Here is an 18,041-nt window from a genome sequence, read left to right on the forward strand (position 1 = left end):
ATGAAAACGCCTCTTTTCTAGAAAATCATCTCAAACGGGAAGACTTACAATGCAAAATTCTGAGAGATCGAGCTCAAACAAATGTGTCAGGTTTCCCCATCCACCTTGTCCAGGCTGAACATTCTTGAACAGGTTTTGATGCTCCCAGCCCATCCCCTTCTATTCCTCCTTCTTGTATGCTGATCACTTGCTGAAAGATTCCTCCCCCTCTATGTTGCTGGTCAGCTCATGTGCTCATCCTTAGATCTCAGAGCCTCCTGGTCCCCATATCTGTTTCAGGCTTGGTTCTGTGTTCAAATTGCTCCTGGAAAACCTTCATTTTATTTTGTCCTTTTGTACTTATTCATAATTATTTATTTAATGTCTGTCCTCCCCACTAGATTATTAGTTCCATATGGGTAGGGGTTCCTCTGATTAACACTCTGCTACAGTCCTTGGCACATGTGAGGTGTTCTACCTGACAAACATGGTGAGTAAATCTTATTCTTCATGAGATTTTTTCTTTCATATTACATATAACTCAAATGGTTAAAAAATTAGATTATATTCTCCTCTTATATTGTAACAGTTCTCATCCACTATATTTAAAGTTTGCTTTTTGTACCATTGAGATGATTGTGTGCTGTTTTTATGGGTTACAATTTAATAGCATTTCAAGCAACAAGCTTTTGATTTTTAAAGAAGTTATTATTTAATACATTGGTAAGATAGTACAAGGTGACATTCCCTTTCTCTGTAAGATGCCTTAAGTCTTCAAAGCACATCACACAATTTCATAAATGGTAAAGATATTGATTTTAAAATCCTGATGGAAAAGAAGGTAAAGCCTAATGTTTGAATTCTGAGTTACAATCAGATATAGTAAATCACTAAGAACAAAGGACCAATACCTCAATACTACAATCAGGAGGCTGAAAAGAACTTTCAGGACCCAATTTCAATCCTTTTGTCTCTTTGAAGAATCAGACCTCCTGGAAAACCTTTGGTCCTTGTCTAATTGCTTCTAAGCTAAACTGTGGACTTGTTGCTATGGTTCTATAAAATGATTTTTAACTTCATGTCCTTGTCTAGGATTGTGTAGTATCTATGAGCTGCCTGATATATCATGTTTAAGTTCTGCCTACTTCTCAAAGCAGTTTGACATCATGCCCTATCCCAGCATGGCTAACTTATTCCCTTCTACTCACATATGGTCTGACTTCTCTGTCATTGTACTGTAAATGTCATGTGAGGTATGTCACTTAGTTTTATGCTGGCAACAAAATGAGAAGATCCGGTCCCTACTCTCAAGGAGCTTGCAGTCTGCTGAGTGAGCCAGACAGTGTAGGCTTATTGAGTATATGCTACATGCAAAGCACTGTCAGAGATATAAAAGTGAACAAGACCTCTAAGAAATAATGACTAAGTGTCTATAGGGGATGTAGAACATTTCCAGGTCATGGCAACGATGGAATAAATGTCAGTTCCTGTTCCTGTGATGCTGATGAGATTTTAGCTTTAATGTTTGAGTGGCTGGTAAAGCCATCTTTGAGACCCAGAGTCCACCCTTCTTTGACCCCTGAGGTGGAGCTCAGGATGGGTCTGGATACACAGATTTGGTTAGAGAAAAAAACTGAAATATCTGGAACATCACTGGCAATATATCTCGTAGTCAGTAGTAGAGGAATTTGAGATCCAGGAGCATAATTAGATAGAAAGATCTATGGTGAACAGTAAGGAAACCAGGTGATTTATTAGCCAGCCTCTTTCTACTTCAGGGTATTGGGTTTACAAGTTTTGTTTTTTTGTTTTTTTTTTCTTTCTATTAATATTTCAGTCTGCTTGCCTATTCCTCAAATTTACCAGAAAGATGTATATGCCAGTGTTCAGAAAGGAAAATGTAAATAGAATTAATTTTTTAAAAAGGGCTACGATTCAAACCAGCCCCCAGAACACTCTGAATCTAGTGGGATAGAGCAGGGGCAGACAGACTAAAGAATAATTAAAATTTAAGGCTGGCTTTTATAGTGATGGCCATTCAGTGGTTTTTAAAATGTGGGCCATGTCTATCAGGGTCAGCATCACCTGGTGAAGTGGGCAAAGTAATGGCCAAACATGTGCACATCCCAATCCCTGGAAAGGACTTTCTAGTGTGAGTAAGGATTTTGAAATGGGAAGAGCAGCCTAGATTATTCAAGTGGACCCAGTAAAATCAAAAGGCCTCTTACAAGAGGGAGATCAGAGTTAGTAGTAGGAGTTATGATAACAGAAAGAAAAGATGTGAGAAAGAGGCCACGTTTTTTTAAAGTTAGTTTATTTGTCTATTTTTTAACTTTACAATATTGTATTGGTTTTGCCATACACTGACATGAATCCACCATGGGTGTACATGTGTTCCCCTTCCAGAACCCCCCTCCCACCTCCCTCCCCATCCTATCCCTCCGGGTCATCCCGGTGCACCAGCCCCGAGCACCCTGTATCATGCATCGAACCTGGACTGGTGATTCATTTCACATGTGATAATTTACATGCTTCCATACCATTCTCCCATATCATCCTGCCCTCATCCTCTCTGGAGGAATTCAGGCAGCCTCCAGAAGCTAGAAGACCAGGCATGGATTCTCCCCTGGAGCCTTCAGAAGGAGCCAGCCCTGCCAACACTTTGATATTAGCCCCATGACACCTATTTTGGACTTCCAGCCTCCTGAACTGTAAGAAAATACATTTGCGTTGTTTTAAGCCACTAAGTTTGTAGTGATTGTTACACAATAATAGGAAGGTAAAAAACCAAGGAACATACTAGAAATGCAGTTTCTCAGGCCACACTTCAGATTTATCCAATCAGAAACTCTGGGAGTGAGGCTGAATAATCTGTGGTTTAACAAGCCTTCTGGGTGAGATTCTGATGCACAGTTTAATGACTAGCTGTTTTCGAGGTGGTTGTTGTTTAGTCACTATGTCGTGTCCAGCTCTTGTGACCCCATGGACTGTAGCCTGCGAGACTCCTCTGTCTGTGGGATTTCCTAAGCAAGAATATTGGAGTCAAATGTGTTTGCTTCTTCAGGGGATCTTCCCAACCCAGGGATCAAATCCACATCTCTTGTGTTGGCAGGCAGTTTCTTTACCACTGTGCCACCCGAGAAACCTTTGAGGCTTCTGTCTTTGAGGAATGCTGTTAAAACACAGGGCAGATACTATACCTGCCCTTTGCACCAGCAACAAATTACAACTGTCTGCTTTAGGTCACAAGACTATTTTTTAACCAGTCACTATATAGTTGTCACATGGTTCTCCTCCTGACCACATTGGGGAGATCCGCAAAGCAAAGAGAATAATATTTCTAAGAGGAGGATGATATAATTTGCTGGAGGGACAAAATAAAACTATCTGCAGTGAATTTGTGACTTTACTGGTCACTTAGAGAAGGAAGAGCACTCTTACATGAAGGAAGAATTTGTGCCAGGGCCAAGCCATAACAAAATATAGAATATATTTAGGAAATGGCAAAAAGAGACTATAGCCTCAGTATGGTACAAGAGGATGGGGTATGGGTGACAGGAGGTAGCAGCTGAGGTTGGAGGTCCTTAACTGCCATACTGATGAGCTCAGATTCTATTCTGTGATTACGGGGAGGGCATACAGTGATTTCTGAGCAGGGATTAAAATGATGAAAATGGGCTTTAGAAAGCTTAATTTGGGTTCTCACCATTGCCAGAACATCAGGTCTACTCAGTAGTAATAGTCTCTGCCATCGTATGTGCATGTTGAAAGCTAGTTATGTGTTACTTTAGGGATTCTCCATGCACAGATTTTGGATCTTTGTGTGTACAAAGATGTCTTTGCTACTGTGGGAAACTTTGTCTTTCAAACTGTTAGATCACCCACAGTAAGGGATACAGTTACACTCACACATGCACATAAACATACACACAGAGCTTCATGAAAGTATACCTGCTTTGACTGTGTGAGGTATTTCCTACTATTTTTATTCAATTCTATATTAATTTTTAAAAAAGAATTCTGATCATAATTCTCTACATTGACTTTTTGACCACCATTTGGTTGTATCATGCAGTTTGGAGCATATTACTTTTAAGGAAAGGGGCAGTATCTTATCCTTTTTGATGTTTAAAAAGTTTATTTATTTATCTATTTATTTATCTATTTATTTATTGTGACTAAAGCTTTGCTGGGGATCAGGCAGGGACCACACTAGCACAGCAGGGCCTGTGTACCAGGCCAGTACTGGTCTTCAGAGCAATGCTGGGTGGTCTGGGCCAAGATGTAGAGGCCAGGGGTCCAGCTGGGCTTCTCAAAGCAGAAACAGCCACTGAAGAGAAGGACAGTGTGGTTGGTTTCAGTGTGGGGAGGATGATATGGGGCTGAGGGGGAAACTTTGCTGAAGAAAAGTAGGGAACTACAGCTTTAAAGGGCCTGGATGAAAACGGGTTTCAAAGGGAGAAAAGGGGACCAGAAATGCATGTGGGTAACTGTTACTTCTTAGCACACTTTTCTACATAGAATATACCCCCGAATACAGCTTAAAGTCAGATTCATGAAGTTTTAGCTAGAGCTTTAGACATTCTTGATGCCATACCATGCACATTTTCCTTGTCAACTAGGGGACAACAAATTATTAAGATGTATATACAAAGCTCTGAACATTTGGGTAGGTGTATTTGGTGGATGGGAGAAGAATGAAGGGTCGGTAGAAATAATGACACATCTTCACTGTAATAAATATCAAAGCTTAAGAACAACAACATTGGCAGATTGACTTGTAATCACACCACAATGAAGGTCAGAGATGCTTTATATGAAGTGAGCTTTGCTCCATAAATTAGGTATGAATCACAATGTGATGCTAAATCTGTGAAAGGGGTGTGAAATGCAGAATGATGAACGCTACTGTGTGAGCGTGTACATGGAGTGTACGACTTCTTTAGAGTGGTATTTTCTTTTCCCAGAATATCAAGCAGATCCACATACACTGAGACTTCTGATATTTAAAGCTGGGTTGCATGAAGGATGCTGTGGAAAAACTTCCCTTTTGTGACATTTTCCACTTACTGAAATTGATCATGTTTCATTAGATTGGTAGTATTTTTGTCTTTATAATCCAAGTCTGAATTTAAAAATAAATATTGTATTATACTTATTTGCATTATGTCATGTCTCTTCTTTTTACTGTCTCCTTTCTCTCTTCCAATATATGTTAAAAAAAAAAATAAAACAATAGAGGAGAACAGTCCTTAGTTCAGTTCAGTTCAGTCGCTCAGTCGTGTCCGACTCTCTATGACCCCATGAATTGCAGCATGCCAGGCCTCTCTGTCCATCACCAACTCCCGGAGTCTACCCAAACCCGTGTTCATCGAGTCGGTGATGCCATCCAACCATCTCATCCTCTGTTGTCCCCTTCTCCTCCCGCCCCCAATCCTACCCAGCATTAGGGTCTTTTCCAATGAGTCAAACCTTCGCATGAGGTGGCCAAAGTATTGGAGCTTCAGCTTCAACATCAGACCTTCCAATGAACACCCAGGATTGATCTCTTTTAGGATGGATTGATCGGATCTCCTTGCAGTCCAAGGGACTCTCAAGAGTCTTCTCCAACACCACAGTTCAAAAGCATCAATTCTGCGGCGCTCAGCTTTCTTCACCGTCCAACTCTCACATCCATACATGACCACTGGAAAAACCATAGCCTTGACTAGACGGACTTTTGTTGGCAAAGTAATGTCTCTGCTTTTAAACATGCTATCTAGGTTGGCCATAACCTTCCTTCCAAGGAGTAAGCGTCTTTTAATTTCATGGCTGCAGTCACCATCAGCAGTGATTCTGGAGCCCAAAAAAGTAAAGTCTGACACTGTTTCCACTGTTACCCCATCTATTTCCCATGGAGTGATGGGACCAGATGCCATGATCTTAGTTTTCTGAACGTTGAGCTTTAAGCCAACTTTTTCACTCTCCTCCTTCACCTTCATCAAGAGGCTCTTTAGTTCTTCTTCACTTTCTGCCATAAGGGTGGTGTCATCCGCATATCTGAGGTTATTGATATTTCTCCCGGCAATCTTGATTCCAGCTTGTGTTTCTTCCAGCCCAGCGTTTCTCATGATGTACTCTGCATATAAGTTAAATAAGCAGGGTGACAATATACAGCCTTGACATACTCCTTTTCCTATTTGGAACCAGTCTGTTGTTTCATGTCCAGTTCTAACTGTTGCTTCCTGACCTGCATACAGGTTTCTCAAGAGACAGGTCAGATGGTCTGGTATTCCCATCTCTTTCAGAATTTTCCACAGTTTATTGTGATCAACACAGTCAAAGTCTTTGGCATAGTCAATAAAGCAGAAATAGATGTTTTTCTGGAACTCTCTTGCTTTTTCGATGATCCAGTGGATATTGGCAATTGGATCTCTGGTTCCTCTGCCTTTTCTAAAACCAGCTTGAACATCTGGAAGTTCACGGTTCACGTATTGCTGAAGCCTGGCTTGGAGAATTTTGAGCATTACTTTACTAGCATGTGAGATGAGTGCAATTGTGCGGTAGTTTGAGCATTCTTTGGCATTGCCTTTCTTTGGGATTGGAACGAAAACTGACCTTTTCCAGTCCTGTGGCCATTGCTGAGTTTTCCAAATTTGCTGGCATATCGAGTGCAGCACTTTCACAGCATCACCTTTGAGGATTTGAAATAGCTCAACTGGAATTCCATCACCTCCACTAGCTTTGTTCGTAGTGATGCTTTCTAAGGCCCACTTAACTTCACATTCCAGGATGTCTGGCTCTAGGTGAGTGATCACACCATCGTGATTATCTGGGTCGTGAAGATCTTTTTTGTACAGTTCTTCTGTGTATTCTTGCCACCTCTTCTTAATATCTTCTGCTTCTGTTAGGTCCATACCATTTCTGTCCTTTATCGAGCCTATCTTTGCATGAAATGTTCCTTTGGTATCTCTAATTTTCTTGAAGAGGTCTCTAGTCTTTCCCAATCTGTTGTTTTCCTCTATTTGTTTGCACTGATCGCTGAGGAAGGCTTTCTTATCTCTCCTTGCTATTCTTTGGAACTCTGCATTCAGATGAGAATATCTTTCCTTTTCTCCTCATATAGTGAAATAGTGAAATTAGTAAAGTAGTTATATGATTCTCAGGTATTAAGTTACAATCTCAGAAGGCATTGGGTTACAGTATATGTATGTTAGCTTTCTTTCTTTTTTTTTAATTTTTGGTTTCTTTTTAAAAATCAATTAATTTATTTAGTTTTGGCTGTGCTAGGTCTTCCTTGCTGCGTGGCAGGCTTCTCTCTCGTTGGAGCGAGCGGGGCTTCTCTCTAGTTGTGGTATGCTGGCTTCTCACTGAGGCGGCATCTCTTGTTGAGGAGCACGGGCTCTAGGCATGTGGCTTCAGTAGAAGCACCTCCCGGGCTCTAGAGCACAGGCTCAGCAGTTGTGGTACACGGGCTTAGTTGCTACATGGCATGTGGGATCTTCCCGGATCAGGGATCAAAGCCGTGTGTCCTGCATTGGCAGGTGGATTCTTTACCACTGAGCCAACAGGGAAGCCCTTAGGTTAGGTTTTTATACATAATCAGAAGTCAGAAAGTCTTGATTCTCATCCCTGCTCTGACATTGCATGGCTGTATGCATACTAGGTATTTTCTTTAAATCTCTATTGCCCAGCTGAACAGAGGTGAATTTTACCTTCCCTACTGAGTGTTGCAAGTTTGTAGAGATCAAATCAGTTAACTTATGGGAAAGAACTTTTTCATTATAACGTTCTCTTCTGAGGTTGTGCTGTGCTGTGCTTAGTCGCTCAGTTTTGGCTCCTCTGTCCATGGGGATTCTCCAGGCAAGAATACTGGAGTGGATTGCCATGCCCTCCTCCAGGGGATCCTCCCAATCCAGGGATCAAGCCCGGGTCTCCTGGGGCCGTACCTGGGCTCAGCTAGAAAAAGTACTGTAGAAAATTTGGAAATGCTTGCCGTGAGTGCAGACTCTTGAAGTGGTGAGCCTGTGGGTCACATGCTTGTCACTCTTGAGTGATACATTTAGATGGTCATCACCTCCTAATCCATCTGTGCTAGCTTTAGGTTGGGCCCTACTCCAGATTTGTATGCTTGCTATGTGGTACTCTCATGGTTATAGAGCCAGGTCATCACTGCTGCCTCTAGTGACCAAAGGCTATTGCAGTGACATCTCCTAGTCCCTCACATCAGTGCTCACCCACCCTCAACCACAGATGCTCCATTACCTCAAGGGCTTAGATGCACTAGACCAGGTCACCAACCTCTTGTGGTTGTTGGGTTGAAAACATTTGTCTCCCTTCTGTCTGATCAGCTGTTTTGAGAAACTGCTGTTCACGAGGCAGAAGATAGGCTAGGAACATCCCACAATCAGCTGTGCTTGAGAACAGTGGCAGGCAACTCAGAAATGTACCCTTGGATCTGCTTTTCCTCTTTCCCTGCCTCATTTTCCTCTTCTCTCCCTCTTGCTTCCATGAGAGCACATCCTCTAATAAATTAGGAGCATGTAGTATTTGGCTCAGGTTGTCCTTTCTGTGGAATTTGGGATAGTGACAGTGAAAGTTGTTCAGTCATATCTGACTCTTTGCAACCCCATTGACTGTAACCTGCCAGGCTCCTCTGTTCATGGAATTCTCCAGGCAAGAATACCAGGGTGGGTTGTTTTTCCCTTCTCCAGGGGATCTTCCCAACCCAGAAATTGAACCTAGGTCTCCCACATTACAGGCAGATTCCTTACCATCTGAGCCACCAGGGAAGTCCAGAATTGGAATACTATGCCATCAACATATCTACAATAGTGTGTATACAAATAGCCATACACAGCTGTATATACAGAGAGGTGGAGAGAGAAGGTGATTTGAGGTTGAACCAAAAGAAGTATTCAGATTTGGGTTTGCCAAGTGTCTGCTGGAAGGACAAGGAGGCCTTCAAGAAATTTCTATGTTAAGGGTAGTGAGGTAGGCTGGGCCATGAAAAGCCCAGTGATGGTGTCTGTTCTGTAGCCCAGCACCAGAGAGTTGGCCTGAGCTTCAGGAAGAGAGAGGACTAGATAGATCCCAGAAGGCCTTGAGGGCCAGGACAAAGAGCTTAGATTTGATCCTGAGTGTAACAGGAAGGCACTCAAAGATTTTAAGCTCAGGAATTATGGGCCATTTAATTGATTTATTAAAAATAAAACAGAACAGAAAGTCTGTCTTGCTCCTGTGTTCAGAATGGATTAGAAGAACAAGTATGGAAACAGGATCTTAGGAGGCTGTGGTAGAGGCCCATGTAAGTGGTATGTGTTGAAGTGTTAGTCACTCAGTTGTGTCCAATTCTTTGCAACTCTATGAACTGTAGCCTGCCATGCTGCTCTGTCCTTAGGATTTCCCAGGCAAGAATACTGGAGTGAGTTGCCACTTCCTTCTGCATGGAATCTTCTCGACCCAGGGACTGAACTAGGTATCCTGCATTGCAGTCAGATTCTTTACCAGCTGAGCTACCAGGGAAGCAGAGTATCTGTTGAGATGGAGAAAAGGGGTGGACTTAAGGGATACTTTGTAGGGAAAAGGGCTTTCCCATGGATTAGAGGAGAGAGGTAAGGGATAGGGCCTAATTAGAGATACTTCCTTGGGTGTGAGCAAACGTTTTTAAAGCCCAGGTGATAGAGGGGACAGCATTATCCTTCTCCCAAGAGGCATTATCGGCATTTCTGCACAGAATGTCTCAACATGGCTTTAGTGCTGGGAGCACTGAGGCAGCCAGGGCTGCTGCTACCTTGAGAGTTTGCCACTTGCAGAGCACTTGGTTTTGGCTCCTGGGGTAAGGGAGCAGCCTTTTCCTGCAGGACCTTGGAGACAGGATTCATGGCTAGGTATTATCCTCAAGTGGAGACCTCAATAGAAGAGGCAGAACAAGGAATCACAGGAGGGTCTGTGAGAGCTCGCTGGGAATTGCTGAACTGGCCACTGAGTGTGTGACCTTAACACTGTCTCGTTTGTACCTAAATCAGTATTTATAAGATACTTACAGCTATGGCCCGGAGAAGGCAATGACACCCCACTCCAGTACTCTTGCCTGGGAAACCCCATGGACGGAGGAGCCTGGTAGGCTGCAGCCCATGGGGTCGCGAAGAGTCGGACACGACTGAGCGACTTCACTTTCACTTTTCACTTTCCTGCACTGGAGGAGGAAATGGCAACCCACTCCAGTATTCTTGCCTGGAGAATCTCAGGGACGGAGGAGCCTGGTGGGCTGCCGTCTATGGGGTTGCACAGAGTCGGACACGACTGAAGCGACTTAGCAGTAGCTGTACAGCTATGGCCACTTTTGGCTATTGGCAACTGCTCAGAAAAGTTGAAATTCAGAATTAAGAGACATCATAAAGTTACTTTGAATGCTGGACTGCCAGGATGCTTCTGTTTATACTGAGGTATATACCACTAGCCCCCTGCTTCCACGCCATCATACTGAACCCATCTACAGGAGAGAGAAGTGTCCAGCCTAAATGTCCCCTTCTTCCATCTGTTCCTGAGGCAGCTCTAATAAATGAGAGGGCGTGGTCTGAGACCTACTGGGGATATATCTCTGGGACCGTCATCTGAGAGTTATGAGTAGGCAGAGAGGTGATTTTCATTTTCTTCAATAACTTCCCACAGTAAGTAGGTGGGAGGGTGCAGTGATTGATGAGCTAAATTAGATGGAAAGTGGCTCAAATCAGATTCTAGGTGATTGCTCCTGCCTCTCGACTCACTGCACTTATTTTCTATTCTACTCATTTAGCAAATGATTATGATCTGTCTTGTGACATTTCTTATATTGTTGCTTCATTCTTTACCTTTTCCACATTGTTCTTTCTGCTTTCCTCAGTTAGATCAGTTACTCCTTAGGGACAGAGGTGGGGTTTTGTTTATTGTTGTGGCCTTCTCACGCCTTCCACAGAATAATTGCACGTTGCTTGTGTGGTGTTTGACCAACAGTTGCTGCTCCAGATGAATATTTCCTAAAGAAGTTTGCTGAATTTATCTTGTCTTAACAAAGTAGACAGTAAGAAAAAGGGTCACACTAAGTACGTTTTTGTTTAAAATATGCAGCCTTTTGCTAAATGAATTTGAGGTAACTTTGTGGCTCAGATGGTAAAGAATCTGCCTGCAAATGCAGGAGACTGGGTTCAGTGAGGAGACCTGGGTTGGGAAGAAGCCTTGGAGAAGGAAATGGTAACCTACTTCACTATTCTTGCCTGGAGAATTCCTTGGACAGAGGAATCTGGTGGGCTACGGTCCATGGGATCACAAAGAATCAAACACGACTGAGTGACTTTCTTTTTGTGCAAGCCGGCATAGTCCCACCATAAAAATGGTTTAGTTTTTTGTAAGTGTAATTTTATTTCTCTAAACAGGATATAAGGTGGAATCATATGAAACTGCCAATATTCATGCTAAAAATATGACATTATCATACAGATCAATCTAATAAGACAGATGAGCCAAAAATAACTCATTCCTTTGATTCTGTCTGAGATGGCAGTGAGCTCACTGGAAACCGGCCCCGCTTCTGCTACAACAGCTTGGGGAAGAGAGGCCACTGGGGCAGAGGAAGTGATGTCAGGGACAGATATCCCTGAAAGATCATTGATTTTTCTCATGATTTGGGACATCCAAGCCCCTTTAGTGTTACCTAAAAAGGAATCATGACAGGGCCCGGAAGGGTCAGGAGTTATACCTAGGAGGTCTAACACCCGTCACCTGCCAGCCCCATCTGTCTTGGAAGTGCCAGAGGTCATCAGGGGAAGTAAGCTGAGGCAAGTGATATAATAATTTCACAGTTTTCTTCTATTTCCTTCCTTGTTTTTTATTATATTCATTAGAATATCCCATCTCCTTTCCTCTCTTTATTAAACCCTGAGTTTTAGAGTGCTGGATCAATCTGTTGGTATGCGAGGGATAGGGAAGGTTTATGTTAGTTGTTTCCCCTTAATTCCTCTGGATAACTGAGATGAATCTTCTAAATTCCTCTAGAGGAACCCAGACTCACCACTGACAACACAGGTAGGAGGGAGCGCCTTTGCCTTATTTACTGTGGAAGCAACAGGGAACCTGACTTCATGTCAGAGGAGAGAGACTAGATGGGGCAGCTTGAGAACAAGGAGGATCTGTCATTGGAAATAGGAGCCCAAGTCCAGAGAATGAGTCTAGGAACTGAATTAATTGGGAGAAAGAAAATTACGAAGTGTATCTTCACCATTAGACAGAGCAAGGAATATTATTTAAAACCAAGTCTGTCCTGGATTCTGTCTTTATTAAAAGCATGACCAGAGAGTAGCTTCTTTAGAGTCAGAAAAGTATTGGAAATAGGGAGAAATGCTTGACTTAACGTGCTTAGAACTTTCTACAACCTATAGTTGTATGTCTAAGAAAGAGGCAAAGCCATAGTATTAGGAAAAGTAAGGGTGTAATCAAGCATTGTAACATACCCTCTACCCCTTGTGGATAGAGTTGTGGTGTTTAGACTCCTTATTCACTTATTCCATGAATGAATTTACCAGAGTATGCACACGATGTCATTTGTTCCTTGTAACAGCCCTGAGAGAAAGATTAGCTTGCCCCATTTATAGATGGAGCAGTTAGCCTCAGAGAGGTTAAAAAGCTCACCTACAACACAGAGATTACAAATCAATTGCAGAGATGGAGTTTCAACCCAAGTTTGTCTGAGTTGAGAGCCAATACTTTTCCTACCATGCCATACTTTTGTCCTCGCTACTGGAGATGTCTTTAAAAAAGGAAAAGAAGTCACGTGAAATTTCTCTAAGAAAAAGGCTGAGAGTATGCCAGTGTACCAGACCCGAAAAGCAGCGGTGGGGCATGACATGGGATGCCAGTCTAAGTTTCTTGTAAGAAAACAGTCCTCAACCTTTTTGGCACCAGGAACCAGTTTTGTGGAAATTTTTTTATGGATTGTCGGCAGAGGTTGGGGTGGGGGATCGGGGGGTTGAGGGGGAATCATTAGGATAATTCAAGCACTTTATATTTATTGTGCACTTTATTTCTATTATTATTACATTAACTCCACCACAGATTACCACGTATTGGATCCCAGAGGTTGGGGTCCCCTGTTTTAATATCAAAATTGCAGAATCTGAGGCCCCACTCCATCATCAGAATCAGCGTTTTAACAATATCCCCATGCGGTACAGAATCTAAGGCCCTATTTCTGAATCAGAATCTACATTTTAAGAAACCTGGGTTCGGTTCCTGGGTTGGAAAGATCCCCTGAGGAGGAAATGGCAATCCACTCCAGTATTCTTGCCTGGGAAATCCCATGAACATAGGAGCCTGGTGGGAGCTACAGTCCATGGGGTCACAGAACAGTCAGCCACGACTGAGCAACTAAGCACATACATACATATATACAGGTGATTTGTCAGCAGAGAAGCACTGCTCCAGCCATCCCAAAGCTGCTTCTCTCTACTCACTGTATCTTGGGTCCTTCAAGGACCTGACTCAGGGAGGCAACTTGGCTGGTTTTTGCCCTGGTAGCAACTGCCAGGACAAATTACCAACCACAGGGGTCACCCTTCCTTAACATTTCTTAACGTTTCTTCTTCCTTAACATACCCCTCCCTTCTCTTTCTAGTCTTTACTGGCCCATATGGCAATGAAGTAAGGAGAGACTGAAAGAAATAAGATTTGGAAGTATGAATTTTTTTTACCAGGTTTTCCTATGAAAGCTTTGTGATGCCTTCTCAAATTATGCTAAGCATTGTGGCTAACAATGTCTCCTGTAACGGAGGCTATCAGCATCCCTCCTGCTCAGCACGCCTTTTTGGAATTATTGTAGCACCTTCAGTTATTTGAAGGTTGTGCACTTTTGGTTTCCTACTTAACCCAGAAAACAGCTATAGGTTTTATTTCTATTTCACACACAGCCACATACTTAAGTGTCTTAAGGGTGGCTGAGCATAAGTATGATAAATTTCAACCTTTAAGGACAAATTTGAGGAAAATACTGAACCCCAGGGCTTAAAGAGGCTCCCTTTGGTCACAACGCTGAACTATCCACACTGTAGCACTAGCTGCTTTTTACTACACAGATTCACTCAGTGCTGAGGATTATGGCATTTGCTTCTGCTTTCTGCATCAGCGGGAAAGGGCTTTCACAATTTGTTTTTCTTTCTCTCTTTTTTTTTTTTTTGTGTGTGTGTGATTATGAATGATCTGTGAAGCAGAAAGAAGATAAAAATGTTCATAAGCTGGGCCTACCCTGTGGTCTCAACAGAAGTTTGGCAAATGTGACATAGAAGTGGACAGGAAACCGTCATCCATCATCAGTCTGTCGTGTTGATGGTGAGCACTGTGCCCAATGTCTGCAGAGTGTACTTTCAAACATGTGTGTGTACGTGCTCAGTCACTGGGTAATGTCCAATTCTTTAGTGTCATGGACTGTAGTCCGCCAGGCTGTTCTGTCCATGGGATATTTCTAGGCAAGAATACTGAAGTGGGTGCCATTTCCTCCTCCAGGGGAATCTTCCCAACCCAGGGATCAAACCCGTGTCTCCTGTGTCTCCTGCATTATCAGGTGGATTCACTGACCCACCTTCAAACATGCCAACATGTAAATTCTTAGGCAGGAGTTAATAGGGGAACTCCTTTTAATAGAAATCCAGGTTACTTTTTTTTTTTTTTTAATGGAAAAAAAGTAGCGAAAAGTAAAAAAGAAAAAGAGACATAGAGACATTCAAGGCACTGGAATTTTCAGTTAATAATGGATCTGGAAAGGAAATGTTTGTTTCCAAGGTAAAAGGAAATATCAAGGAGGAGAGTCATCATGAGGTTAGAGCTTTAAGAAAACCTGGGTAGCCAAATAAACACTGGTGTGGAATGAGGAGTGTTTTGCTTTACATGTCACATTTTTCATTCAGCAAATCATTGTCTTCCTTTAGATTCATGAAGAAAACATTTTCTTTACAGAAACAGTAATCAAACAGTAGTTGATACTGCAAGGTAAAACAGAGCAGATACTGGAACTCCTCCCTCTTTGTTACATTAGAATATTACCCCATGAGGTTCTGTGTCACTGACTTTTGCAGAGACATGCAGTTTTGTTTTGTTTTTTTTTTTAAAGGAAAAGTTTACTGTCTTCAGATTTTATTTGAGATAGTGAGCTTGCATTAGTTTGTTTTAAAATATGTTCAGAGGGAGATCATTCTGATGAAACATCTCACTTCAAGTGCTTTATGAAAATATTTGGTGAAGTTAATAAATGGTATAAGAGACTCCACTGTGTAGAGTTGATTTGTTTTCATTACAGAACAGTCTTAACCTGAAATTAGTGTTGGTAATAATTTGAATATGTCTGATTCTCTTAGCCTACGATGTGTAATATCTTCCATTTATGCCAAATCATATGCTTTGTATCTAGTTTTAAGTTACTAGTATGTTGTAGAAACAATCTAGTGATTTGTGATTAGCATTCATTTTTAGTGAAATGAACAGAATGAGTGGTCAGGGTATTCTTTGTTTTTATGTATGTGTATATATATCATCTATCTATCTATCTCCTTAAAAACTTAAAAACTGTGGTTCACATTCCAAAAAAGTTTAAAAACAACTGCCTTGGTGAATTTTGGCATGGTTATAATGTGATACCAGCCATGTTTGGCCCACTGAAAATTCTTCTTTAAATAACCAGCAAACTTGTCATGTCAGACTTTTCATTTATTTTTGGGTTTTCAAATGGCTACACTTCTCTTAAAATCTTTCTCTTTTTAGACTCTTCATCCTGGAGACATTGATTGGTTAAAATTAGGGGAAATAAAGCCACACTTCAAAGTTTAGCATATATTGACAGTGCATAATTTTAAGGAAGGGAGTATTTCATCTTTTTTTTTTTTGAATTAATAAATCTGACTTGTGCCTTCCTCATGCCTTTTCAGTTACCATGACTCACCTTGATCTCACCTTAATATCACAATTTAACATTAGATGCCTCTTCAGAGAGGAAGAGAATCATTCAGAAGCTAGATACATAAAGATTAATAATTAATACTTAAAATTCTGGTCTTACAGATTTTACTTTATTTGTAATTAAATGCCGTGAGTACAAATGTATGATCTCTAATATGTGCACATGACTGAATCTGTGTCCTCTTAAAGGACAATAAGATTACTGGAGGAATTCTTGTTTTGCTTGTAGACTTTCTCCTAGGGCTATTGTTTAGAGCTACTACCAACAACCATAGTATTAAGTAAGAACTGAAGATATCATTTTAAAAACATAAAACACATTTCCCTTTCATAGAACCTTTTTATAACTTAGTTATAACTTTTATAACTTTAGAACCCAAATAACTAAGCATCTGTGAGAACAGGCTAAAATGCCAACAGTAATCTATCCTTGGAGTCTGAAGAATTGAGCTGCATTATTTGATATTATTGATAAATGTTCAGGTCTCATGTCTTGGGTATATCGTAAATGGAGACGGGAAATAAGAACATTATCAGTGGACTGGCACACATTTTGCCATATACCTGAGAAGTGCTCTTGATGCCACTGCATTGTTTCATTTAGCAGTCAGAGGTTTTGTTTTAAGCCTGAGTGTTAATCACTCTTGTCAACAGACTTGGTTGCTGCTATGTACTTTCTGGATGTGGCTATGCTAGTAAGGACTCCTGTTTGCTGGTCTGAAACCCAGTCTTACTTACCTAGCTTAAGCAATAAAGGGCATGTTACTGACTCATGTAACAGAAGTCCTGGGTCATTTTGGCTGCACTCGTAAGCAGGCCTTCTCTATGTGGTGATCACCACGCTGGACCATCCATTCTACCAGCTCAGTAATCTCACCTGAGTTTCTCTTTTCAGTAGCTTTTGTAAGTCCGCGTCCCGAGTCTCATCAGAATACTTGGATCCCATGCTTATTGCTGAACCGATAACTGTGGTCAGTATAATAGAGCAATGATTGGCTGGGCTTGAGTCACATTCCTATATCTGTATTCCAGGGATTGGAGGAGGAGCAGGCTCTCCAAGGGAAAAAAAAAAGGGGAGGGCATTTATTACCAAGGCAAGATTTTATATAGATTCTGCGTAAGAAAAACAGAAGATGCTACTACAGAGGTATTATTTTGACTTTAAAAGGTTCAATGTCTTAATTCTTTCAAAAAAAGTGCTATTATTTCTATCTCATCATTGAATTAGTTTATCCATTTAAAAAATATGTATTCATCCAGGCAGAGACATCTCCTTTAACTTCTCTGAGCATATGAAATGTGTGCATGATTTTGACCAAGCAAGCGTCTGTAATATTTTATTAGATGATTTTCATCACTCTGGGTAATAAACAGGTGATTTGACTTAGCAGAGTATAGGTGCTATTTTTAATACTTAGTGCTCTCTGGAGGTCTTCCAAATAATAATATCACCTTTAAAAGCTTTGGATTCCCCAAGGAGCAATAAAATTGTGCTGAGTATTGTCTGTGATAAATAACACATCTCCCTTCTCTTCTATTCCATATTCCTACTTGAGAAACCTCCAGATTTTCTGACATTATCTCTGGGTTGATTGCTTAGTGAAGGTCAATACTTTATTGCTTTTTATTTCTACGTGTTTCTTTGTGTTGGAAAGAACACAAAGAAACACATCTCATATTGGAATAATGAGAATATTATAGGCTTTTAAAGATATAAAAAATCATGGAAAATAAAACCGTAAACACATCACTAAGGAATATAACTTAAAACTTTGTTTTCTAAAAGGGAAATAATTTAACTTTTTCCTGATCAGTGGAGTTCAGGGGTTAAGGAACCAAGTTCTCAGAGGAAAGGGAGGACAGAGAAGTGAGGTCAAAATATTGCATGGAGTTTTCCCTTGAGGCCTGTTGTGTACTTCTAGGATGAGACTGAAAAAAAAAAAAGAGAGAGAGAAAAAATTGTTGTAAACACGTGATAAGAGATTAAAAGGTAAAGCACAGATGTGAGCTGTCTCACAGAGCTTTTGAGGCAGTAGGATCATTATAAACACTCAAGGCTTTTTATTGAGTCTCCTGAGTAGCTACATCATAGGACAAAAGCAAAC

The 18,041-nt window shown here is 41.2% G+C and overlaps 1 protein-coding gene across 17 annotated transcripts in view; it reads left to right on the forward strand.

The window, feature by feature from the left end:
• The window catches only part of FHIT (fragile histidine triad diadenosine triphosphatase), a 1,651,033-nt gene that overhangs the window by 400,047 nt on the left and 1,232,945 nt on the right, over positions 1-18,041 (forward strand). For 3 of the 17 annotated variants that reach the window (XM_081524675.1, XM_081524684.1, XM_081524691.1), the window contains one exon: positions 14,199-14,316. The exons of 12 other annotated variants lie outside the window; for them this stretch is intronic. The gene's annotated coding sequence lies outside the window, so the exon portion shown is untranslated. Of the gene's footprint in view, positions 1-14,195; positions 14,317-18,041 lie in introns of those variants that run through there. 2 more of the 17 variants (XM_081524682.1, XM_081524692.1) reach the window with 2 other exon arrangements.

Source organism: Giraffa tippelskirchi, chromosome 9 (assembly GCF_054371585.1).
Source record: "Giraffa tippelskirchi isolate mGirTip1 chromosome 9, T2T-mGirTip1v1.2.pri, whole genome shotgun sequence".
NCBI lineage: Eukaryota > Metazoa > Chordata > Mammalia > Artiodactyla > Giraffidae > Giraffa > Giraffa tippelskirchi.